Raw genomic sequence first — 26,621 nt, 5'->3', positions numbered from 1 at the left:
AAGATTTTATTTACTTATTTGACAGACAGAGATCACAAGTAGGCAGAGAGGCAGGCAGAGAGGGGAAGGGAAGCAGGATCCCTGCTGAGCAGAGAGCCCGATGCGGGGCTCGAGCCCGATGCGGGGCTCGATCCCGATCCCGTGACCCTGGGATTATTACCTGAGCCGAAGGCAGAGGCTTTAACCCACTGAGCCACCCAGGTGCCCCGAAATAGTTTTAATTGTAGCAAATATTAGTTAAATTCTTTCAGTGTGGCAAGACCATCCCTCCCTGAATTGTTTTTGACATTTCCGGCAATGTCATTGTAATACTTGTATTAAAAAGCAGTACTTTGTTGTTTCATAATTTATTTATAGAAAAAATCTGAATCTAGTTCTTATGAGTTGGTGACAAGCAGGTGCCTTATTTCCATGCCTTGCTTTGTATCCTCTCTGATTCTGAACAATCTCTTTCTCCAGTGAGGGGGAGCCGACAGCAGTAAGGTGGTTAATTTAGGTTAACTGCAAGGGAGCACTCCAAGTCTTATGCCCATGTGAGTGGGTCCTGAGGAAAAATGTGAATTCTCTCCAAGTTTTGTCAAAATGCGTAACCAGCAAATACTCTTCTGTGTGGATGGATGATGAATCATTTTTCCCGAGTCTGTGATTTCCTACAAATGCTATCTGCCCTAGAGGCCGGTCAGTGCCATTGGTGTTGTTGATAAACGATTCTCATTTCTGTCCTGTTAACCCATGGTTGTAAGCCATTGAGGAGAACTACCTCTGTGGGATTGTTGTCTGTTTAGGTTGGCATCAGATTAGTGAATCAGCAAGCGTGCAAACCTAGCACAGGGCTTAAATTGGAGTACATCATTGCCACCCCTTTAGGAAGAATCTCACTTCTTCCCGGTGCCCGCTGCCTGTTGCTCCTAGCACATCTATCCATTTCAGACCAGCTCTTTCGAGACAGTAGATATCTGCCCTTTTACCGCAGTCAGTGCTTAATTCGTCTCCCAGCTGTCGTCATGGAGAAAGCTTTCCCAGTTTCCATTAATACCTGACACCTGATCATCTGTGTAGAAGGGAAATAGCAGCTCCCTGGGCGGGCAAAGCCTGTGTTTTTCCAGAGCCTCGTTTTCTTCGACTCAGTATCCCATTATTTAGCTCCCACTCCATGCCAGCCCGGTGCAGGGCCTGGAGCAGCTGTGTCCTCAGAGAATCTCGGGCTGGGGGTGGGAGAGGGGAGAGGTTACCACCACGCACCATGAATGGCAGTTTTGGGGGGAGATGTCCAGACAACCAGCTGTCACAGAAGCAAAGAATAGGAATCATTTATTCTGCTTGGGAGTGGATGGGTATGGCTCTAAGGAAATACTTCTTTGGAGAAGTTACATCTGATTTGGGTTTGGAAGTCTGAATCCGAATTCAGCTGGGAATAATACCAAAGGAAAAGGCATGGAACTTTTTTTTTTTTAAGATTGTATTTATTTATTTGTCGGAGAGAGAGCACAATCAGAGGGAGCAGTAGAAGGAGAGGGAGAAGCAGGCTCCCTGCTGAGCAAGAACCATGATGAGGGACTTGGTCCCAGGACCCTGGGATCATGACCTGAACTGAAGGCAGACGCTCAACCGACTGAGTGAGCCACCCATGCGTCCCGAGGGGTGGAGCTTTGAAAGAGCAGGACAATTAGGACAATTCAGAATGAAGAGTCCTGTTTCCATTATGATCCCCTGGGATGATGTGAGGTCATCACCTCTCAGTGTGTCGTGTAAGGGATGAAGATTGGCTTGTGTTTTGGTTTTCTATTACACTATAACAAATCACCACAAATTTAGCATCTTGACATAATGCCCATTTATTATCTCACAGTTTCTTTCAATCAGGAGTCTGGTGTGGGTTTGCTGGGCCCTCTGCTCACTCTCAGGCTGAAATCAAGGCGTTGGCAGGAGGCTGTGTCGTCTTTCACACTCATTAAGGTTGTTGGTTGAGTTCAGTTTCTTGCTGCTGTAGGACTGGGGTCCCTTCTTGTCATCTGTCAGCCAGGGTCCCTCTCAGCTCTTAGAGACCACCCCAGGTCATAAGCCACAGGCCCTCACACAACAGGGCCACTTGCTGCTTCAATGCCAGAGGGAGAATATCCCTTTAGTCTCCTAATTGTAATGATGGCGGTGGCCATCCCATCACCTCTGTCATTTAACAAAGGAGTGACAGCCTGTTATATTCACAGGTCTCACCCCCACTCAGAAGCCAATTATGCAGGTGGCAATCCTGGGGGTCCTTTTAGGATTCTGCCCATTACAGCTTGGATGAAAGCTAACAGAAAATAGCCCACTTTTTTCTTTGGGGAAGAGAAAAGTCTGGCTTTTTCCCAGCCCTGGACCTTGGCACTTAATTTGTTGGTGGATCTCATATTTATTTGAGTGACAATAGCATTGGTTTAGTTCATTCATTTGTTTGCATCGTCGTTGCTCATTTACTCCTGCTAAGTCCCAGGCTTCCGACAGATGGGTGTAGTGCCTTTTATATTTGTCGTAGGATTTTATTATGAAGGACCCAGTTAAAAAAGGTTTTTTTTCTTTCTCATTTTTATAGAAAGAATAGACACAATGTGTGTATTCTGGTGTGAATTTTTTTTTTCCACTTTTTTAAAATTTCTTTTCAGCATAACAGTGTTCATTGTTTTGGCATCACACCCAGTGCTCCATGCAATACGTGCCCCCCCTATTACCCACCACCTGGCTCCCCAACCTCCCACCCCCCGCCCCTTCAAAACCCTCTGGTTGTTTTTCAGAGTCCATAGTCTCTCATGGTTCACCTCCCCTTCCAATTTCCCTCAACTCCCTCTCCTCTCCATCTCCCCATGTCCTCCATGTTATTTGTTATGCTCCACAAATAAGTGAAACCATATGATACTTGACTCTCTCTGCTTGACTTATTTCACTCAGCATAATCTCTTCCAGTCCCGTCCATGTTGCTACAAAAGTTGGGTATTCATCCTTTCTGATGGAGGCATAATACTCCATTGTGTATATGGACCACATCTTCCTTATCCATTCATCCGTTGAAGGGCATCTTGGTTCTTTCCACAGTTTGGTGACCGTGGCCATTGCTGCTATAAACATTGGGGTTCCTGGTATGAATTTTAACACACGTTTAACGTAGACTATTGGCGAAGACGCCTGAGTTTCAGTACCAGCGCCGTCATTTGCTAGTGATGTGACATTGAGCAAATTACTTAACTTCTCTGTGCTTCCATTTAGCTTGGGGGTAGGATTTGAATTTACAGCTTGAATCTGAATTTATTACTTGCAAGCAGGTAATATTCTGGTTCAGAAAAAAAGGTGTTTGCATGCATAATTGCTCTACCATGAAATCATTTCTGAATGAATCATCACCACACTTGAGATGACTATGACTGGACTCTGAGTCCCTTGCAGGAAGGTCTGTTTGTTATCTAATAAATGGCAAGTTGAAGGTAATTTTTTCTTCTTTTGTCTACTTTGATTAATTAATCTTATGATCCTCAGATTAATCTCATTAGTAAAGATACATATTAGCTCTCTAACATAGGGTTATAAACTAGCCTTTCAGTATAGGATATAAGATCAGTATAAATTACCCATATATCTCATTAGAAAACTTTCCCTCCTTTGATCTCATACCCCTTGTAGCTATGGTACCATTTTGCTGCTGCTTTTCCCAGCATCTGTTCACCATGTACTGATGGTCTTCCCTCCCCCCCTCCCATTCTCTTCTAGTCCATGGTTCCTGCCCCTTATTTGTCGGGTCAACAAGTATTTCTTGAATGCCAGGCACCATTTTAGGTACCGGGGAAAGAAACATGAACCTCAAAGACTGGCAGGACAGGAGAGATACAGTCCCTACACAAACAGATAAGGTAAAATATGTAATAAGTCAGATGGTTATAAGTGCTCTAAAAATACAAAGCAGAGGTGGGGGATGGAGGAAACAACTCAAAATCCGAGTCGGGGGCTCCTCCCTGGGAAGATAAGCCAAGTTCTGAGAGCTGGAGGGTGAGCCGTGTGGTATGTGGAGAAAGGCATCCCAGGCAGAGAGCTGCACATGAAAAAGCCAGGAGGCTGGTGTGGCCGGAGCCCAAGACAAGGAAGCATGGTCCAAAGGAGCCTGGGGAGGGAGGAGGCTGGGTGTGTGGGGACAGATCTCCTCACAGGGTCTTTGGCTTGTCCTCGGAGTATGTACCCTTGAAAAGGATCACTCCAGCTGCTGTATTGAAAATCTTCCTATGGGAAGGGAGGACTGCAGTGAGGGAACTCATTTAAGAGGCGCCTATAATAATCCAAGGGAGAGATGTACTAGCACGATAGGTAGAGAGGCAGCGAGACATGGGCAGATTGTGGCTATATTTTGAAGCTAGAGCCAACAGGTTTTGCTGGTAGGTGGGAAGCAGGAACGGAAAGAAAGAGGAGTCAGGGGTGACACCAAGATTTTGGCCTGAGGAACTGAAAAGGAACACTTTTTTTCCAAGAGGAGCACACTGAGCCTCTCCGGGGAAAGAGTTCAAGTTCAGTTTTCCACAGTGAATTTTGAGATGCCTTAGACTGTTCTTGTCAGGGCGGCCACTCCCTTGCCAAATTCACCGACGTTCTGCCTTCATCATATTCAACCTTGGCAGCATTCAGCACACTGGGCCTTCTTAAAACCCTTTTCTCTCTTGTTTTTTGCACCAAGATGGCACACTGTTGGCTTTCCTCCTTTCCCTTTTCCCCATTAACTGTTTTCTTCCCAGTCTCCTTGGCAGTTTTCTTCTGCTGCTCTAAGGGCAGCTTTAAATTAATCCGTTCTCCAGGGCTCAGTGCTGGCTCTGTTTCTTCTCTTCTCCTCAATTCTCTGTCTAGAGGATTTCATTTCTTCTCTTTTTTTTTTTTTTTTAATGGAGATTTTTTTTTATTTATTTATTTATTTTTTTTCAGCGTAACAGTATTCATTCTTTTTGCACGACACCCAGTGCTCCATGCAAAACGTGCCCTCCCCATCACCCACCACCTGTTCCCCCAACCTCCCACCCCTGACCCTTCAAAACCCTCAGGTTGTTTTTCAGAGTCCATAGTCTCTTATGGTTCGCCTCCCCTCCCCAATGTCCATAGCCCGCTCCCCCTCTCCCAATCCCACCTCCCCCCAGCAACCCCCAGTTTGTTTTGTGAGATTAAGAGTCATTTATGGTTTGTCTCCCTCCCAATTCCATCTTGTTTCATTTATTCTTCTCCTATCCCCCTACCCCCCCATGTTGCTTCTCCATGTCCTCATATCAGGGAGATCATATGATAGTTGTCTTTCTCCGATTGACTTATTTCACTAAGCATGATACGCTCTAGTTCCATCCACGTCGTCGCAAATGGCAAGATTTCATTTCTTTTGATGGCTGCATAGTATTCCATTGTGTATATATACCACATCTTCTTGATCCATTCATCTGTTGATGGACATCTAGGTTCTTTCCATAGTCTGGCTATTGTAGACATTGCTGCTATAAACATTCGGGTACACGTGCCCCTTCGGATCACTATGTTTGTATCTTTAGGGTAAATACCCAGTAGTGCAATTGCTGGGTCATAGGGTAGTTCTAGTTTCAACATTTTGAGGAACCTCCATGCTGTTTTCCAGAGTGGTTGCACCAGCTTGCATTCCCACCAACAGTGGAGGAGGGTTCCCCTTTCTCCACATCCTCTCCAGCATCTGTCATTTCCTGACTTGTTAATTTTAGCCATTCTGACTGGTGTGAGGTGTTCATTTCTTCTCTTGAGTCGAAATGCTATTTCTTTGCTGATGACACCAACATTTGTATTTTCAACCCAAACTTGTTTCTTGTATATCTAGAGGCTCCTGTGAATTGCTAAATTACCATATGTCAATCCTGATTTCTCTACCACCACCTTCACCAACCAAGTTCATAAACCAAGTTTATGTCAGTCTTTTCTGTCTAAATGAATAGTGCCGCCACTTAGCCATGCATGCAGGCTAAACACCTGGAATAAGCCTCCATTTTCTACATTCCATTTTTTTTGATAAATGAAATTTATTTCATTTTTGTTTCTAAAATACGTCGTATTTGCCTGCCCTCTCTTTTCTCTGGCTCTCCTCCAAACACCGTCGTTCAAGATACCACTGTGCCTGGCATGAATTTATGAAAGTGTCTGTTAGAAACCTCATCGCTTCTACTTTTTGTACCTTTCAAATTGTCCTCCATAGGAAAGGCAGAGTTACTTTAAAAATACAAGTTTAAATCCCATCAATGTCACTCTCTAGGGTTAAAATTCAATCAATGGCTTCCCACTGCACCTGGGCTAAAAATAACACTTCTTGGAGGCACCTGGGTGGCTCAGTTGGTCAAGCAACTGCCTTCGGTTCAGATCATGATCCTGGAGTCCCAGTATCAAGGCCTGCATGAGGTGGGGGGGTCCCCACTCAGCAGGGAGTTTGCTTCTCCCTCTGACCCACCTGTCCTCTCATGCTCTCTCTCTCTCATTCTCTCAAATAAATAAATAACATCTTTAAAAAATATATAAATAAAATAAGAATAAGAATAACACTTCTTGTCACATCCTACAAGGATCCACACCTCCTGCACACTCTCCCCTCTAACCTCGCTCTACCGCCCATTCCCACCCACCTCGCTCCCACCCCGGTCACACCAGTGGGCTTACTCCAGCTTCACACCTTGTGTTCTTCCTTCTCTGCATGGCAGACCTTCCTTTTAGGTCTTGGTTTCAAAGTCCTCTACCCAGAGAATGCTGCCCTGACCGCATCTGCTCTGAGTAGCCCCTATTCTCAGTCGTGGTGTCCTTTTGTCTTTTTGGGGGAGGGAGTTTGTTTTGTTTTTTTAACCCCCATAGCATCTTTTGTAATTTATAATTAGTGTTTGTTTCCTTGCTCATTGTCTGTCTCCCTCTTGGAGAGTAAACTCCATGAGACTTTTATTTACTGCTTTAAACCCAGACAGAGTAGGCACACAGTTAATATTTGAAGAATGAATATATACATACTGTCAGGGTAAAATATATCTAGCAGCAACAGATAAGTAAACACTATTTGACATCTGGATCTGTTGAGGCTTCTCTCCTGTCAGTTCGAGGCAGGAATTTCTTTTCTGTTCCATGATTTGTTTTTGTTGTTGTTGTTGTTTTTTGCTTTTTTTAAATCTTCCTAGAAGGTTTTGCCCAGAGCTCAGAGTGATATGCACTGAGCAAAAAGTCTGTTGACTTTGATGGTGACTGTGAGCGTTGTATAAAGTTGGTTCCCTCTGTATTCCTGTCTGTTGAGACCCAGGAAGGACGTTTTGCAGTTCCAGCACTGAACCAGCAGGGGGCCAGCCAGACATCAGAGGATTCCCGCAACTTGGTAACCAGCCTCCTGGTTGATGGGCTAATTGTTCAGTGGTCACTGGGGAACAAACATTTGCAACAAATGAGGACCAACTTGTGATTTTATGAGAAGAGAACACGGGGGCTGAGGGCTGGCCATATTGTTCACTAGCTGTGGGTGACCTTAGCAAGTTCTCTGAGCCTTCGTCTTCTCCTGTGTCCCGGGGGGCTTTGAGCCCACTGGGTCACGGGCCATCGGCAGGTGCTGTTAGTAACCTCTCATTCAGTGGATTACTAACAGCACATTTTCAGGCTCTCCTGGCTTTCTCCTGATCGGATTTCTGACGACTCATCCGGTTAGCAGTACCGTTCGGCTAGGCTTCAGTGCGTTTCAGCGGTGGCTGTCTTTCCCTGAGCCCAAAGTTGCTCACGCGACCCTGTGACCTACCTGAATGGCTACTGTGGTTCTCTTGTCCCAAGAAACAAGTGAAGCCACCAGCCGGCCGAGGTGATTCAGAGAGTCGTTTGCCAGGGGACAGAGACTCCTGGGAGCCAGGAGTGGCTCTCCCAGCTGGAACTACTGTTGTCCTTGGATGAACCCAACCAGAAAATGTGCTTTGGTTTTCAGAATGTTAACAGCCTCAGGTAAAAGACAGTCTCCTCAGCGCCACCGGTTCATTTTCCCCACAATTCTAGGCCACCAGATGCCTAGCTCTGTGATAAGACCAGGTAACAAACCACTGGATAGAAATTTGTAAACGCTGGCATTTGATGGTTTCAAATAATTTTAAAGCTATATTGCTAAGCATAAAAATGCCCCATTTTTTTTTTTACAAGCCTCACTTCTGGACCTCAGTTTTTTCTTTTCAAAATCGAGAGAACCAAGATTGTTTTCTTAATAAACATCAAAGGGAGAAAGAGTCCTTTTAGGGTAAAACCTATTTGAAGGGGCAGATCCTAAAGCAGCCTTAGCCAGCCTTTGGCCTCTGTAAAGGACTGCAGTGCTTCCATCTTGCCACAGGGGGGCAGCAGTTGCTTCTCATTTGGAGGTTGGAGGGGAGCACGACTTCAACCTTGACCAGCACGGGGGGGCCTCAGTTTCTGGCTAGCCTCTCTGCAGTTGGGGGAAGGAATGGGGCTGACTCTTGATATCCTGATTAAAATCCGTCTAGGCTGCCCCCATCCTGGGCGAGCCATCAAGAACACTGGGTTGGCTCTTTAGGAAGCCAGGGCCTCTAGTTTGGCCCCTTTGGCGTTGCATTCAGCACACCCTCAACTCAAATCCTTAAAAAGTCCCTGGATGATTTCCAGTTTCTCATCTTGGTCAATTGCATGCAGAATGAAAAATTCAAAAGGAGAAGGGGGAGGTTTGGAATTTTCCGGGGGACGTGGAGGCAGGACAGGAAGATGAAAATAGTGGGTGTCTTTCTGTGTTGTGTTTAAGTTGCCCTGGGCCATCCAGAGGCAGGCATCCAGGAGGCAGGTAGCTGTATATGACACAGAGAGATGCTGGGGTGAAGGGAGAGATGTCACGGTCGTCCCCAGGGTCGTGGTCACTGATGCCATAGGAATGCAGGAGGTGACCCCGAGTGAAGATCAAGGAGAAGGAGCAGAGTACCTAAGAAGGAGGCCTGGAAGACTCCTACCAGAGTGCCAGGTAGAGGAACCTGCGGGGGAAACAGAATGACGGGCCAGAAAGCACCAGAATAATGATGTGCACAGAAAACAAGGGAAGAGTGTCTCAGGAATGGGGAGTGGTCCGCATGGTAAAAATCTGCGGAGAGGTGACCTGAAACCAGGGCCACTGGTGTAAAGTGTTCAATGGGCGGGGCAGCACCAAAGTTACTGGGGGGCCTCGGGCAGAAACTGTCAGGCAGGAGACAGGGACGATGACCCTGGAGGTCAGGTAAGAGACAGAAGACTGAGTAATCCCTATGGAGGGAATGGCGGGGGTGCAGGGCATAGAGCTGAAGAAGGTGTTTGTTTAGGTTATTGTGTCAGGAAGGGAGAGATCTGAACTTGCTTACGTGCCGATGGGCCAGAACCAGTGGAGAGGGAGCACGGAAGACGTGCCACGAAGAGAGGATAACAGAGGGCGGAAAGCTCCTGAGCACGTGGGACGGAATGAGAACTAGGACACAGGTGGCCTGAGTCCAGCCCTTCCTCTGCTGGGAAGAAAGGGAAGAGGCAGAGGGGTGTCAGCCTGCAGTGAAGTTTGGAGTTTTGGGTCTCGGTATTTGCAGTCACTCTGTACTATTTCAAGCCACATGCTCAGAATTAAAATAAGAATACAAGAAGGAAAGGCAGTGGGCTCCCCAAACCTCTCTTCTTTGCTGTCTTACAGATCTCATATACCTGACCTATACGGTTTTTGATGTTTTATGAATTTGTATTAGAAAAACTCAGTTTTCCTACTGTGTCTCCCCTTTACTGCCACACGGGCACCACACTCACGACACTTCTGACCCCTGTGCTGGGGAGGGAGAGGTTCCCTTCACCAGGCTGCTCTGTGACCCGGCCTGGGTGTTCTACAGTTTAACTCAATTCTGACACTACTTCCCTACTGCCAGATACCACAAGGCTCCCCGATTCCAGATGCCAGTCCCAAGTCCAGCTTGTCACCTGTGCTTCTCACTGCCCAGCTGTAAATCTGAGCTTCCCACCACCCCCTGTTTGTTGCACGGATTTTCTAGAGCCACTCACAAATCAGGGAAACACTTACTTATATTCACTGGTTTATGAAAAGATATGATGAGGAGAGAGATGAACAGCCAGTGGAAGAGATACTGAACTCAGGAACTCAGCCAGTGGGCGAGTTCCAGGAGGGTCCAGAGTGACGGAGCTTCTGTCCCCGCGGGTGCATTACCCTTCCCGTGTGGATGTGTTCACCAACCTGGAAATTCCCCGAACCCTGTACTTTTGGGGTTTTATGGAGGCTTCATTACATAGGCAGGATCGATCATTAATTGTTTTAAGCCCTCACCCCTCTCTGGAGAATGAGGGCGGGGCTGAAAATCCCAAGCTTCTAATCACAGTTTGGTCTTTCTGTTGACTGGCCCTCATGGAAGAGCCACCCAAGAACCTCCCCTGCCCCTCCCCACCGAGTCATTTCATTAGAACAGAATACACTGCTCAGAATCCTCCATTCACTGGCTTTGCTTATACCTTCTCACTCAGGAGGACCCAGCTCCCCACAAAATGCCTTAAATATTTCTTGAGATCCCAGAGCCCAGCACAGGCATGACCTTGACCGGAAGGCATTGATGTTCTGCCATGGGCACTTACCCATTTCCCCCTTCTCCTGGTCTCCTTCAGCTGGGTTCCACCACAGCGCCAGTCTGCAACCTCCAGCGGCCTCCAGCAGTTGTAGCCTCAGGGATTTCTGTTGGCATATATTGGGGGCCGAGGCCGGGGGAGATCCCTCAGTGTACCTCATGCCCCTAAATCCTAGACACGTCTCAGGAAAACCGCTTTCCTTTTTATTCCTCACTGTTCTGTGCTTTTCATAGGATCCACAGGAGAGGTTGGGTGGGAGGGAAATCTAAGCATCAGACAGCAGGGGGTGCTAAGAATCCCTCCCTTCCCGCTGACCTCAGAGGCCAGACTTGTTCCTGCAATGGCCTGGGCAAGCCAGACCTGACTTTCCTTCAGGAGGAGCTGTTTCCTCAGAGGTGGGGGTGGGGGCTGCTCAGGTCCTGGTGCAAACCGGCTTCCAGCAGGTATCCTCCTGGACATGCTGTTCTGTCTCAAGCCCGGAGCAGGTTCAAGCTAGGCCCTTGTCTCCCATCACCTGAGACACACAGTCTGGGCCAAGGGCGAGACAGCGAGAAGCTCGCGGCGCCCCCAGGGAAGCCAAGTGAACAATGTTCCAGATGTAACTGACCAGAGTGGATCAAGCACGTGGAGGAAATGGAGTAGTAGCAATGAGTATTTTATGGTTTGCAAAAATACTTTCCAGTACTCTGTCTCATCTGATAGAACCTTTATAGTGGTGAAAAAAGTGTAAAGTTGCCCACAGTCACACAGGCTGAGCTTTACGAGCTGGTGGGCAAGCCAGCTGTGTTAGGCTTGAGTGCGTCTCTCCCAGCAGCTGTCTTCTATTCCCGTAGACTTGTATAATCCTGTGATTCTTAGCTGAGAAGCTGTAATGATGCTGGGAGTCGTGGTAAACCACATGAGGATTCAGGCAGATGGTGTTTCAGGGACGCGAAGCTTCGGGAGGCAAATTTTCTGACAGACTGCCCTCTTGGAACAAATTGGTGCAAATACCTTGGGCACCATGGTTTGGAGAGAAAGCTATTGAAGCAGGCTGGAAGGGTTTAGCAGACCCCAGCTTGGCACCGCAATTAAAATTAAGCGTGCATTTTTGAGCGTGGCATACTATGGAGTTGGAGTAGTGGAAGGGGCACGTGGTGTCGTGGGGGTGTGGCGTGGGTAGCATCGCAGGACATGCACTGAGGCAGGAAACCCAGGGCTCGGTCCTGCCTCGGACCAGCTGGGTGGAACCGAGCAAGTCCCTTTAAGCTCCCTGAGGTTTATTTTCCCAGTCTGCACACAGAGATAAGCGATCCAGTCCATCTTAATGGGGCTGATAGGATAGTCAAGTTAAGTAATGGATAGAACAGTGTTTTGGACAATAGAAAGCGTCACACAAACACAAAGCCTCATTCTCACGGAGCTGCTGCTTTCGTCCCTTCACATGTATCTCCTAGTGGACTTGGCTTCGGGGGTAGAAGATGGTCCTGACTGTGCTCATACTCTGTGTTCTCTCTTCCTTACATCCTTCCCCTAAGTGTGGCCTTGGAAAACTGCCACTAAACCTCGTGAATCTTTGGATGAATGGGCTTCCCTCTGGTCTTATGAAGTGCTCTGCCCTCTCGGTGCTCTCCTGAGGAGCCTGGGCCATGTGACTGTCGTGAGGATGGGTGCTTTACAGAAACCCTGGTAAAGGGTAGCTTCTTCACACTCAACCACACTCTGTTCCTACTCTTATCCTTGTGGCTGTTTAAATACTGTCTTTTAACATAAGATAGGTTATAGAAGCATCTTTTTTTTTTTTTAAAGATTTTTATTTATTTATTTGTCAGAAAGAGCACAAGCGTGGGGAGGAGCTGGCAGAGGGAGAAGCAGGCTTCCTGCTGAGCAGGAAGCGCCGTACGTGACTCGATCCTAGGATCCTGGATCATGAGGTAGCTGAAGGTAGACGCCTAACCTATTGAGCCAGCCTGGCAACCCTAGAAACATCTTTAAATTCAAGAAGTATATTTCGTCAGCTGCTAAGCCAAGCATGAAGCATGGTTCTAGAGATGTCAGCATAAGGAGTGAGCACAGGGGAGCTGGAAACCGTGCCCTTCGTGTCTTGAGAGCAGGCTGTCCACGTGTCAGCATGGCTGGGAGGCAGCGATCAGAGCTGCCTCAGAACCATGCGTTCTATTAAAATGTCATGTAACACATTTCCAGTTTTGTTTATTGAATAATTAATCATTGAGCGACTACTACATGCCAAGAATTGTTGCCTTCATGCATTAGTAAGCAAACCATCTAAATCATTACATTGATCTTCATAAAATAAGCAGGAGTCAGGCATTATCTTCTTTTAACCTGTTAGTAAAGGTTAAATTCCAGAGGAATGGAGTTGTTTTAGAGATAATAGGAATGGAGCAAAATTTGGCTGCTTTTTGCCTTACTCCTCCATCCCTGGCTGGGTTTCCCATTGGTGTGTCAGTCTAGAGGCATCCAGACCTGCAGAGTGACAACACAAGAAAGATCAGGAAGGATGAACTGTGTTTTCACGTACCATCTCATGGTCAGGGACCGGCTAAATGGACATCAGAAAAACTGATATCCAGGGAAGGTGTTGGCCCCCAGAAGAGACATCCCAGATGAGCTGAACTTGAGCTGGACCTCCTTTAGGAGGGGTGGGAGGTGGATCATGGAGACTCGGGTTCAGGCAGGGAGAAGCAGGAAGAAATACACTATTTAGCTAGTATGTTCTGAGAGTAGGGTAGCGATGGGGAGAGGCGGCAGCAGCAGGGAAGGCTGGACACTTTGAAGAATGTCACTGAATTGCTCTACTGAAGAGCATCTGGGGAGTAGGGGCACGTGGTCAGTATTGTTCAGAGCCCTAAGATGCCCTGAAGAAGCTCTGGCCTCCCATCACCCATCACCTTACCTGCAGAGTGTCTTTCCTGTCCTTTCCCTTTACAGGTAAAAAGGCTCCCCAAATCTGGAGATGCCCTCAGCGGAGGAATGCTGGTCACAGTGGTACTGGGTGGGCACAGGGATTGGATATTTGTCTTTGTGTTGGACAAATCCATGCATCTTTGGTGCCAACACCATTGGGGTTTCTTCTATCACTCGGCACTTACGGATGTCAGAAAGAGAAAGGGAACGTGCTTTCTGCCGGGCTCTACAGTGTATAAACTGATTGTACAATACGTAAAATGGACCTTTGCTGGAGCCACCCCGTTTTCCCCACATGCTTCTTCACAGGGACACATCTGATTATAAGGTCCCGGTGGGTCAAACACTGGCCTCCCCCAGCACTTTAGAACCTAGTCTCCAGTGAGTGGTCTCCAGTGGGAGGTCTTCCAGCAGGAAGGGAGGGGTCCACTGGCCTGTGGCCTGACCGAGACAGGGCGAGACTTACGCAGAGCCTGGCATGACCCTGGCGATGGACCCCTCCCACTCATGGCACGGCCAGTCGTTTCCCCCAGTAGCCTGTCAGAGTCCGTCTTGGCACAAGACAGATCGTGGCTCAGGGGACACTCCGTCCTGGCGACTGGCCCAGGGGACCTTTCCGATGCCACTCTCTGGTACGACAGACGGCTCAGAAGGCCTGGGTCAGCAAGCCCTACATGGTTTGGATCCGAGGTGGGTGACTAACGTTTTCCCCTCAAGCAGCAGGAATGGATGAGCCTGCTGGGAAGCATTCCCCTGCTGGAAACAATGGAAGACGCCTGTCTCCTGAACGGAACCGGCGCGTCTCTTTGCCTGCCTCTTAGTTTATTTCCGTCATCGTCGTCGTCTTTTAGGTCCTTCCCTGGATGATGGGAGGGACCGTTTGTGGAGGTTGTGCAGACGCCGAAGAGGCCCTGCTCACTGGAGTGTGCAGAAACATGGCAGCAGCGCAGGTGCTGTGGTCTGAAATGTTTCCGAAGGGAAGGGGAAGAGCAGTTACTCTGACTGCAAGTGATGCATTATGCTAGTATCTTAGAGAGTTGTGTTTTTTTTTTGTTTTTTTGCATGTGTGGTCACTGAAGAGATTTTTGGCAGTTGGCTCTCGCTTAACTAGATCTGTATACAGCATGCTGGAGCCTGGTTAAGTGCCTCTGGGTTTTTTTACAGGCAGAGTTTTGGTGCCTCGGGGTCTGGGCAGCGGACGAGGAGGACGTGTCTGCAGGCAGGGAGTGGTCGGCGCGCTCCCAGCTTTCCAGATCCGTGGCTGCGATGCTTTGGTCTGTTCCCCCAGGCTCCAGGGGAGGCCGCATCACCTCTCAGCCCCTGCAGGACGGCCTAGAGGAGCATGCACAGGCGACTGCCTTGCTCTAGTTGAGGCAAAGGAGCAAGAGGCAATGGCGGGATGTCCCCGAGCCCTCCCAGATGGTGCTGACACTGTTCTGATGTAGAAGCAGTAGGAGGGAGGGTGTCTCGGGTCTAGACTTCTGGTCTCCCAGGCCATCTTTAATTTCAACGAGTAGACTTAAAAATAGAGCCGAATCATTCAGTGCCAGGGAAAAGTACAAGAAACCCACGTGGGTGGATGGGCCCCCATCCCTGATGTGTAGCTTTGGTTGATAATGAGAGATTCGCACAGGACACCTGTGTATGTGCCCTTCGGTGCTCGGCAAGCTCAGCCTTTCCATTACAGGACAGACCCAGCTGGGCGCTGTTGGAACCGATCAGCTTTTCACCTATGTTAGCCCCAGAACTTAGAACGTTTGCCTCCATTTGGTAATTACACTTGGTAATCGCTATTGTAGACACAAGAATTTATTTTTTTTTTCTTATCCTATCATCCTGAATATTGAAGGTCTAGAATCCAGGGAGAGCCCCATCTAAATGCGTACTGGGTGGCTCAGTGGGTTAAGCCGCTGCCTTTGGCTCGGGTCGTGGTCTCGGGGTCCTGGGATCGAGTCCTGCGTCGGGCTCTCTGCTCGGCGGGGAGCCTGCTTCCCTCTCTCTCTCTCTCTCTCTGCCTACTTGTGATCTCTCTCTGCCAAATAAGTAAATAAAATCTTTTAAAAAAAATTTAAATGCGTAATTGAGAAGGATTAAAAGGTCGGAGGAACCTTTTTTTATAACACCTTACAAAAAGAAAAACTGTTGTATACAAGTGTTATTTCTTTAAATGTGGTTCTGGGGGAAGAGAACTAATACTTATTATTTATCTACTATAAAAAAATTTAAATGCGTAATTGAGAAGGATTAAAAGGTCGGAGGAACCTTTTTTTATAACACCTTACAAAAAGAAAAACTGTTGAATACAAGTGTTATTTCTTTAAATGTGGTTCTGAGGGAAGAGAACTAATACTTATTATTTATCTACTATTTGCCTGATACTTTATATATTGTTACTTAAAAATCCTCAAAAGTCCTATGTGATGATCCCTTTTTATAAGGGCAAGTTGAGGTATAAAGTATGTGAGCGGTTGACCCAGCACTGACCAGCTAAGGGAGATAGGATCTGGATTCAAATCCTGGGAGTTAGTCTCCAGAGCCAGGCGTTCACTCCCAACATTCCTGATGTTGGGCTAGAGAATTCTCTGTTATGGGGGCTGCATCTCTGCCCGCTGGATGCAGGTAGAATCCCCCGACTTGTGACAGCCAGAAATGTCTCCAGATACTGCCCTCTGCCAGTCAGCAGTGGAGAACCCCGCTCTAGGGGATTAATGTTTCCTGCCATTGCACATTCACAAAGAAATTTGGGGGTGCCCTTAAAGACTACAGATGCTACCGTTCACTAATGTTTATAGTGATTTTTCTTATTATAACCATAATAAAGTCCACTTGTGGATGATTTGGAAAATAAATTGTTTATAATCTCACCACCTAGAGAGACCCACTTTCAACATTTAATATATTTCCTTCCAGTATTTTTCTCTATGCACATACATGTAGTTTTTAAAAAATCACACTTTTTAAAAAAAAGAATTCATTTACTTGAGAGAGAGAGAGAAAGCAGGGGGAGGGGGAGAGGGAGAGAGAGAATCTTAAGCAGACTCTGCGCTGAGCACAGAGCCCAATGTGGGGCTCCATCTCACAACCCCAAAATCATGACCTGAGCTGAAGCCAAGAGTCAGAGCTTAACCAACTCAACACCCAGGTATCCCCAAAATCATGCATTTTTATCTGAATGTTTATACTTCATATTTTTATGTGAATTTTATACTTAATATTATATAAAGGACTTTTTATATTTCATTAAATAATCACTAATTATTTTTAGTAACTGCATTATATCCTTTTTTATGTTTATGTCACAGTTCAGTTAAGCATTACCCAAATGTTGGGCATTTAGAGTTTCTCCAGTTTGTTTGCATCATAAATATTGCTTCAGTGAACATATCAGCACAAAAGTCTTTGTGTGGACTCCTGATCATTTCTCTAGGGTATATATACATTTCTATGAAAAGAGAAATTGGGTCAAGCTCCATGCCTGTTTTTAGGCCCCATTTCCTCCATATTGTTACATTGCTTTCTGTAAATGCTGGACTAACCTGGCTACCTTCTCTCTGTTCATGGGAGTCTTGTCTTGCTTCCTAACTGGGAGTATTACCTTTTTTAATCTTTTCATTTGGCAGGCAAAATAACACTCATTGTCTTCATTTGCATTCGTTGGATGACCAACAAAACTGACCATCTTGGGGGGACATGGGTGGCATAGTCGGTTGAGCCCCCACTCTTGGTTTCAGCTCAGGTCGTGGTCAGGGGGTCATGGGATCGAGCCCTGCATTGGGCTCCGTGCTCAGCGTGGTTTCTGCTGGAGGTCCTCTCCCCCCTCTGCCCCTCCTGCTTGTGTATGCTCTCTTTCTAAGATAAATGAATAAATAAGTCTTAAAAAAAAAAAAAAGCCTGACCGTCTTCCCATCTATTATATAGCTATTTACTTTTCTTATTCTCCAAAAATATTTGTTGATGAGAGGCATTGTTGGTTTAGTAAATCCAAGTGTGTCTTACCACTTCAAGATCTGCTGTTTTCTTCACAGCTCAGACTTACAGCTGAGGCTCCTTAAGCTGGAGACACAGGGCAGGAGTTGGGAGAAGAGATGGAAGGGAATGCTTGTGTATAAATTGTACACGACCTAGCCAGAATTAACAGCCCTGAGCTTGGAGGAAGAAAAAAAAAGGGGAGAATGGCTTGCGTAAGAGTTTCGCAGACAGTGAGTGAAGGGGTGCAGAAATACTTGCTCGGGGAGTTCCCATGGTGGCCACCAGGTGGTGCCATCGGCCCAGGACGATTCGGTTTCTCTGGCGTGGAAGGGCTGGGGAAGCGTGTTACTAAGTGGTCGTCAGGTGAGGGAGGTGGTCAGAAGGCTGAGCGCCAGTCGCACACATAGGACATTCGCCAGTTAGGTGTTTGTAACTAACCTGCTGGTGACCACCGGTTGGCATACTGCACCTGTGTGTGTGTGTGTGTGTGTGTGTGTGCATGTGTGTGTTTGTGTGGTTTTTAATCACTCCGAAAAGAAATTTCATTCCTGTAGCCATCATTCCCCCAATCTCTTCACCCCTCCCTACCCCATGCCTTGGTCCCCTTCCCCCAGAGCCTGGCAACCACTAAGCCAATTTCCGTCTCCAAGAATTTGCCTACTTATGGCATTTCATATACATGTACAAATTTATATGCAGTATACTACATGCAAGAGGGGATCTTCAGTGATAGGGCTGTTTTCTGTTGCTACTTTTACTGCTTGCCCCAGCCAACACTACCCCGGTTGACTTTGGCATGAGGCACCAGGGTAGTGAGATGAACTGATGATTTCACATGCTATAGCATTTCCAGTTCCGTTAGGACAGAGAGAAGTACCTAGAACAGCAGTTTTCTGACCTGGGAATCTTTTAGAAGTAAAACATCCTGGCCCCCAATATCTCCAGGAATTCAAATTTGATGGTTCTGGGAAGTTGGGCTGCTTAGGATTTGGGGGAGGGGTGCTCCAGGAGCTTCTACCGATAGCGTAGCTGTCAGCAGTGAGCAACGGGTGGTCAAGCCCGGGAGAAAAGGAACCTTGGGTTTGAGCAGAGACGTGGAAATGACATGGCCCTTCCCTGCAGACTGGCTCTCTCTAGCAGCTGCAGCTTTAAATCCAGTGCCTCTCCTGGGAAAGCAGCTATACCCTCATCGTCTGCCACGTTGCATGCTACAACGCTGGCTCATGTCAGTGTCATCTTTGACTCAGCATGACAACAGTGCATAGTTGAAGGCCAGCAAAGCCAATGACATCAGCCTTATTTACTGTTCAGCTGGCAAATATGTGCAATGTGGTATAGCAGAAAGAACACTGAATTAGAACATTGTACTGAATGGCCCCGAGGGCCGTGGCGACATCCGGTGAGAGTAGAGCGGGAGATGTGGCACAGGGCATGAAGTGGGGTATTGAACCCCAGGTGAGCATGGGGCTTTGGAGAGCATCTTGTCTACCTGCTCGTTTCATGTAGAGAAGACTGTGGCCTTGAGAGGGGAGGTTTCTCGCTCTAAGTCATACACCAGCTGTTAGTTCAGTCGGGACTAGGACTAGGGTCAGATCCTCAGCCCCTGTCTCTTTTCTCACTATGCCTTACTTCTCCGCATTTCTGTCTTCTGGGATCTGAAGAGTCCTACCCAACTGCCTTTTGTTTTCAGAAGTGAGGAAAGCCAGGCCTAATTTGTCCAGTGTTACAGAGCTAATTGATTTATATTTGCTTTGGATGAGTGGGAGTGGCAAGGATGACAGATGAAAAATCCAAGATGGCGTTCATGGATGGCTTTTCAGAACAGCCCAGAGCAGATCCAAGTTCTGTGAGGCGTGAAGCTTATGCAATCGAGAAACCCTCTTTAAGAAAAATAATGCCAAATTACAAATGCAAAATTAGGTCCAAGGCTTTGGAAGCCATCTGTGCAAAGGACGGGCCCTGAATCTTACACATCTTTTGTCCCACTGTAAATCCACCTCTAGGAGCAGTCCTAGCAGGATCCCCGGTCATATGTGTTCTACCGGGTTCTTTTAGGTATATAAATAATGTATGTCCTGCTGAGAACAAGTTAGTTGCCTCCAGTTGCATGGAATGGAGGCCATCCTGTAAACAAATACGTGTTGAGGGTCTATTTCATGTAAAGTGTGCTGAAGGACACAGAGAGGGGACGGAAGCTGGAGTCTGGCTGAGCCTCATCTCGAGCACACAGTGAACACTGGTACCAGTCCTCCTCACCAGCTGTGGCACTGTGGTCTGGCCCCGGGGCACCGCAGGGAGTCTAGCCTCTGTTTCTGTCCCCGGTTTTTGTCTCAGAGAGTCTTCCTCCTTGGACATCCCTCTCCCTCTACTGAATGTGGCATGGACCTCAACAGCTCACAACCCTAAGGCCTTTATGGATGGAAAACTTGTCCAGGTTTAAATGGCATTCCTGTGGCTGGGCACCTCCCCCACCCAAGTCCCTTAAATATCAAATCACCACCTTGAAAGGAATTACAAGTCCATTTACTCATCAGGGCCACTTTCCCTCAAAATGTACCTAATGCTGTTGAAATAACTAGAATAGCATTAGTATCCCGAATAATCTCTATGCATGTTCTCGAGACATTTATTTTATTTCCATTTTGGTAAGACATCTTTACACAATTCTGTTAATTTAACTGATCACATTTGCATTAGTTCCTGTATTAAATATATGTATATATATTTCCTGGTTTCTGCTACTTTCTGAGAGATAGAACATGGTGCTAGATATAAATCCAGGGTCAGGAGTGGGACGAGTTTAGTGGAAGGTGTTTTTGTTATGTTTGCTTTATTTCATTTTTTACTTTCACATTTCATGTTTATTGAATTCTTGTGGATGAAAGGAGAGCTACGAGGTCCTAAGTCCCTTTTGGGAAAACCAAGGATTGTTTGTGTCCCCTTTCCTTTGGTGGGAGCAATGGTTGAGGCCCTCAGGATCACCCAAAACCTGTTTTGGTTTTCATGACCTTCTTACCGTCATTTGGAAACAAACTTTCTGGAACGTTAAAGCACGAAGGGGCACGAAAGGCTTGGGAGGGTTTACAGTATCTTCTCCAAGAGCAGCATGGAGGGTTCCCAGTCTAGCGGAGGAGTGGCCTGTCATTGCTGATGTCACAACCAATCCTGTCACCCTCGGGGCCCTCCCTGCTTGGAATCACAGATTTCAAACATCCTCAAAAGCTCTTCCCCAGTGATTCCAAAACTCTTAACAAATCCATCCTAAGAAAAAATAAACAAATATGCAGAAGAGCAGAAGGATCATTAGGGTATGGTTTTAATTAAAATTGTTAAGTGTTCCTTCTCAAAATCTTGTTTGAGCCCCGCAATATGCAAAAGCAAACTTCGGAGTGGAAAAGCAGTCAAGGCCATTACCGTTAAGGATTTTGAATTCTGCGATGAACACATAGTTTATTTTTCATCTTCGTCTTCTTGACATCAAGGGAGTCGAGTCATGGCTGAGATTTTAAAACAGAATGGCTGTCTGCGGCATTAGGTGTACGCAGGGAGAGATCACAGAAGAGGCAGATTCAGCCTCCACGGGCCTGTGGACTGGTGAAGCTGCTTGCTGTTCCACAGCTTCCCGTAAAGGGACTCCCAAAGAAACACATCGAGTGGGTACACTCAAACTGCCCGAGGTGGGCTGGAGCCATCTGGATGCTTGTGCAACGCAGTTAACTCGTGACTCTGGGCTTTGCCAATTATCTGGGCCCGTTTACCTCTGTCCCCACGCCGCTGGCCCTTTGGCTGTTTCTCTGTTTATTGACATCTGAATCCAAGGGGAAAGAAGTGAACATTTATTAAGTGCTGTGTTTGTACCAGTTAATCTTCTCAATGAAGTATTATTATCGCCCATGTTTTACAGAGAAGGAAAACAAATATCCCAATGGATAAGACCCTTTGCCCGGGATCACACAAGTGTTGAATCGTGCATTGTAAAAGGACAGCCACTTCGTATTTGCCAGATTCCATGCGCAAGGACTATTTTTTTTTTAAGATTTTATTTGACAGAGAGAGATCACAAGTAGGCAGAGAGGCAGGCAGAGAGAGAGAGAGGAGGAAGCAGGCTCCCTGCTGAGCAGAGAGCCCGATGCGGAACTCGATCCCAGGACCCTGAGATCATGACCTGAGCCGAAGGCAGCAGCTTAACCCACTGATGCCCCAGGACTATTTTATTTTATTTTCTCCTCCTGCTGCCCCCTTCAGATTGGCGTTCCTTGTATCCTCAGGTTAGAGACGAGGTCATACAGCTAGGGGGAGGGAGGCACATGGGTCGCAGAGCCTGAACTTTTCCCACCAGGCCCCCTCTGTGTACCTGAGCTGTCCAACCCAGACACCAGCCATGTGGGGCTACTAGACCCGCGAGATGTGACTGACTTGAATGGTCACGTGCCCTAAGTATAATCTACACAACCGATTTTGGACATAGTTCAACAAAAATGCAAAATATCTCATCATTCAGTTTTTCAAAATACTGATTACATGTTGAAATGATAATAATTTAGGTATGTATGTTGGAGTAAGTAAAATAAGTTATTAAGTTGAATTTCTCTTATTTCTCTTTATTGTTTGAGATGAGGATACTAGACCATTCCAGCTCACCGGTGTGGCTCATGTTCTATTTTCACCTGACAGGGCTCCTAGGTGCTATTCCAAGTAACAGGGAACTGAATTTTACCCAGGCCAACAGTGTTTCTCGCCAGTAGTTCTAGTTAAAATTTTAGTTGAAGGTGTAGGTGGAGAGCTTGAAGCCATTTAAAATTTTTTTGAATTCTTTTTTAAAGCTATTTTTAAAAATGCCTTACAAATGTATTTGCTAAAACATGAAGCCTGGGTTTATTTGTGAATTTGAATTGTGCTCTCTTTACCCCCATGACCATTTGTGGGTAAGAAAGATAGCCATTTTTAAGGTTCAAAAGAAACCTGTGAGTTACCATTCCAGTGTCTCCCACATGGAGTGCTCTGCCTATCCGAGTGCGTGCTCCCGGATGCCCCTCTTCTAGGTTCCACCGAGGGCAGTTGCCTGCCACTTGCCACACAACCTTGTGACCGATCACCTTTGTGTCTCCTCCAACACGGCGTTGGGTGCTCGGCCCAGCTATGGTGCCTGGCACTTAGCGAGCGCTCAGTGAGAAGTTTAGCGGTTTTCATTGTTTTCGACGTTGTTTTATTCTCAATGACTAATACCCGGCAGAGATTACATGGGAGACAAACGGAAGAAGCTGGGAATATTTGTGTGCAGTGGGAAAACTACAGGCCAGAAAAACTGTACCAGAACTGTGTAGAAGATTTCATCAGAGTGAACACCACACGCCTGCCCCCAACCCCCGACACACGCGCACCACCTGCTCTCCCTTCCTGGGGCTGGAATTAAAAAAAAAAAGAAGAAGAAGAAGAAGAAAAAGAAGAAGGAGAAGGAGGAAGAAGAAGAAAAAAGAAGGAGAAGGAGGAGGGGAAGGAGGAGGAGGAGGAGGAGGGGGAAGGTAGTAACTACTAGAAAATTGGAAGCAGAAAAGAATGCCCCATAAGGAGATCACTGTCCAAAACAAATGTTTACACTAGCTGTTTATAAAAGATACTTACTTATTTACAGCAACTTTGGATGGAGAAAGGGAGGTCAGGGATCAATAATTAATGCAGGGAGACCTTCTTCGTTGTGGTCCAGAAGGCCTTCCCTGACTCAACTCAAATCCCCTCGTCTTAATCCACAGAGGAGTAGATGGAACTACTGTATGAAATAATTGCATCCCTGAGCTACGTGCCCAGCCCGGGCCAGAACCTCGGAAAGGAGATTCTTGACAACAAGCAGCTCACAGAAGGGGGCTCTGGGCTGGCCCAGCACTGCCCAGCTCCGCCACCTCCCACCTCTGTCCCATCCCGCAAGGGCCCGGCTCAGTCTCTGCCACGCCCTACGCACACCTTCTCTGCCATGGGTTCCTAGGGTCGTGCTTCCCCATAAAGGCCAGGCTGGCTGGGAAAGTCCAGCCCCCGATGAAACCATCGAAGAGCTCTGAGTCTGGGGCTGGGACTACTCCCGCTATCACGTGGCTTGGTGTTGATGTCATCTATCGGCCCCCCCAGGCTCCTGCAGACCTCCCTCATCCTTTCCCCGTGTGTCAGAAGCTAGCTCCTTGTGTACCTCATCGCTGATTATAAACCTTCTGGCAGTTTACTTGTCTCTGGTCTGGCCACCGGTGTGGCCTGCACTGATTTCTGCCTGCCTGCGGGGACCGACCCTACACTGCCCTTTCTCTTCGCCCAAGAACCTGTGCTGTCCCACTTGTCTCTTCAGCTGCTACACCAGGGGACCTAGGACTCCTGTGAGGGATTACAGTGATTTAAGTTACAGTGATTACCCCAGAAGTTGTCTAAGATGCAGATGTATTACACAGGAGCCGAGGACAACGTTAGTTAGTACTCATTACCGTGTTAGGGGAGAGCCTTACCCGAAGGAATGACACATGGGACTCGGCTCATCTTCTAGAACAGAGATGTGGGGCTCTTGCTCTGCGCAAAGGACGTCATCAGTAAGTGGAGTGTCAGAAAGGAAGATGAACTTGGGAGATTTCAATAGCTGGAGATAGTAGTGCTCTAGACAGGACCAGGTCCTGAAGGGCCCAGGTGTATATCTTGACTTTTTTATGTTTTTTTAGTTGGTTTTTTACATGGTTTTTTAAATGGTTTTCTCCATGTCTTCATCCTACCACAGTTTTGTTTTAATGTCACATTATTTTTTTCAACAATAAGTGATACCTCAACTCAAACTCTACTCTGACTCCCAGTTAAGTCATATAATTGCAGCAAGAATCATGGAATAAAGGTTTTAAAGGACCCCCAATGGGCCTTAACCTCAGTACAAAAAACATACTTGGCCTCCATACAAATTGTCAGGTAGAGACCTCACTTCAGGCAGCAAATAACGTTACATGAAGGGATTAAAAGTGTTGCTGCAAATTACCTATTAAAGTGGCTTTTTAAAAAACCTGCAAAATTCACAGCTATCCTCCAAGCGCCTCATTTTGAAATTAATATATTTTGTTCTAATTTGGGGTTTTGTGTGACTGTGTCGGGGAGGGATGGGGCTTGTGGTGGCTGCAGGAGAATTAGTTAAATTCGCAGAATAAAATTTGAACTTTTGCAAATGAGCAAACAGCCAAAACAAACACCACTTTGGAAAAAAATACACATTTTCTTCTTTTGAAAAGCAAGCAATGCCTAAGCAAAATACCTTAAAAGTGAACTAAAAAGCTTTTCTAAAATAAACAACTCTGCTTGTGATCCTAAATTGGGACCATATGTAGATGTGAAAACCACAGACGCAGCGGTCCGCCTCCGAGTTTCTGCCTGCACTGTTTGCGTGCCTCCGAGTAGATGATGATAATGTTGCCTTTGGTCCCAAAGGAGCCTGAGTTTTTTAGATCCTCGTATTGGGGGCGTGGGGGTGGCGGGTGAAGCAGAAGAAGAAAGAAAAGGAACGAAAACAAATGCCTTTCAAGACAGAATATCCGAACCATGCATTATATTTTGCTTATCTACCAGCAGATTCAACTTGGTCCAGATCTCTCCTGCACCTTTAGGGTCGTGCCAATGACGGGGCTTGCGGAGGATGCGGGCTGCGTGGGGACATCCCTGTGAGGGACCAGGCTGGCACTCAGAGCTTTCGGATGGCTCTTGCAAACTGCTGGACCAGCCCCCTTGCCCTGGGGCAAATCAATGAATAAGCCAGTTCAGCAGAGATAGAATCATTTCTTTGTTTTTCTCAATTACCAAATGCTGTGTGCTTTGGGGTCACTTGTCATGGGTTTAGGGAATGTGGCTATTGCAACATAAGTCCTCACCATTCTAAACAGCTTCGGCCAAGCTCTGTTACCATGGAGGAGAGTTGAGGCCCTAACACCCATCTCTAATGGTAAATGATTCTACATTCATCATCTCCTTCTGGGACACGTAGTTCTCTGTCCCCATTGTGCTCGTGGTCTCCCTCCACAAGCCAGCATTTCCATTGGATATGTGTTTATGTGTTTTGCCCCCTTGAGGAGATGAAAAATCCTTCAGATTACGTCACCTGGGCAAGAATGGAGGATGCCTGCCCTGAAAAAACCGAGTAGGATGAGTCCAAGTATTAACTTATTTAGTGTTGAGTGGTGTAAGGAGGCATTGCTGTTAAGAAAAAGTTCCAGAGTTTTGAGCCCCTGTTGCTTGCTGCCCCAAATACAGGACTGTGATCATCAGAGTGAAGAATACATAGGATTGTTAATTTGGGCTCTGTTAATTGTGCTGTTAGGAAATAGTGATTGGATAATAAAAGGAGCAAATATTTATTTAGCGTGCATACCACATATTACCAGGCCACGAACTAAGTATTTTGCATATAATCTCTTATTTGCTCCCTCCCTGCATTGCTACCTCCCCCTGTGAGCATACTATCCCTAAATTTAGAAAAAGGATCTCTATTTGTGATCTGTCTGTCAAAAAAATAAAATCTTAAAAAAAAAAAAAAAGAAAGAAAGAAAAAGGAAATTGACACCCAGAGAGATTGGGATGTTTTCAGAAGTGTGGCAGAAAGTGGACTTGAACCCAAGATCTTAACAAGAGGGAGCCATAAAAGGTTCCCTGTATAAAAGATGCTCTCTTTTCTTTGGGTCCTCAGTAAATGAAAATTAGTTGCTTTTTAATAATATGTTTGAATTTGGGGACTCTTATTTCTTACCAGGAATCTAGGCAAAATGCCTCCTATATAGTTAATTTTGAGGATGGACATGTATAGAAATGACTACTTTTTTCTTCTTTTTAGCTCATTAAATTATTTGACCTGAAGGAAGCAGAAACATGAATATCGAACATTTTTTTTAAGATTTTATTTATTTATTTGACAGAGAGAAATCACAAGAGAGGCAGACAGAGAGAGAGGAAGGGAAGCAGGCTCTCCGCTGAGCAGAGAGCCCGATGCGGGACTCGATCCCAGGACCCTGAGATCATGACCTAAGCTGAAGGCAGCGGCTTAACCCACTGAGCCACCCAGGCCCCCAATATGAACATTTTAAGATCCCACCCTTACATTGTCCATTTTTTTTCAGGTGTTCCCCCCAGCCCCCTTAATAAGGGCTAAA

The 26,621-nt window shown here is 46.5% G+C and overlaps 1 protein-coding gene across 2 annotated transcripts in view; it reads left to right on the top strand.

Moving 5' to 3' along the window:
• SCG5 (secretogranin V) overlaps window positions 1-26,621 on the top strand; it is a 53,693-nt gene that overhangs the window by 2,447 nt on the left and 24,625 nt on the right. The gene's annotated exons all lie outside the window — the stretch shown is intronic.

Source organism: Meles meles, chromosome 6, assembly GCF_922984935.1.
Source record: "Meles meles chromosome 6, mMelMel3.1 paternal haplotype, whole genome shotgun sequence".
Lineage (NCBI taxonomy): Eukaryota > Metazoa > Chordata > Mammalia > Carnivora > Mustelidae > Meles > Meles meles.
The sequence above is the reverse complement of the archived record's forward strand: the minus strand, read 5'-3'. Positions and strand labels throughout refer to the sequence as shown.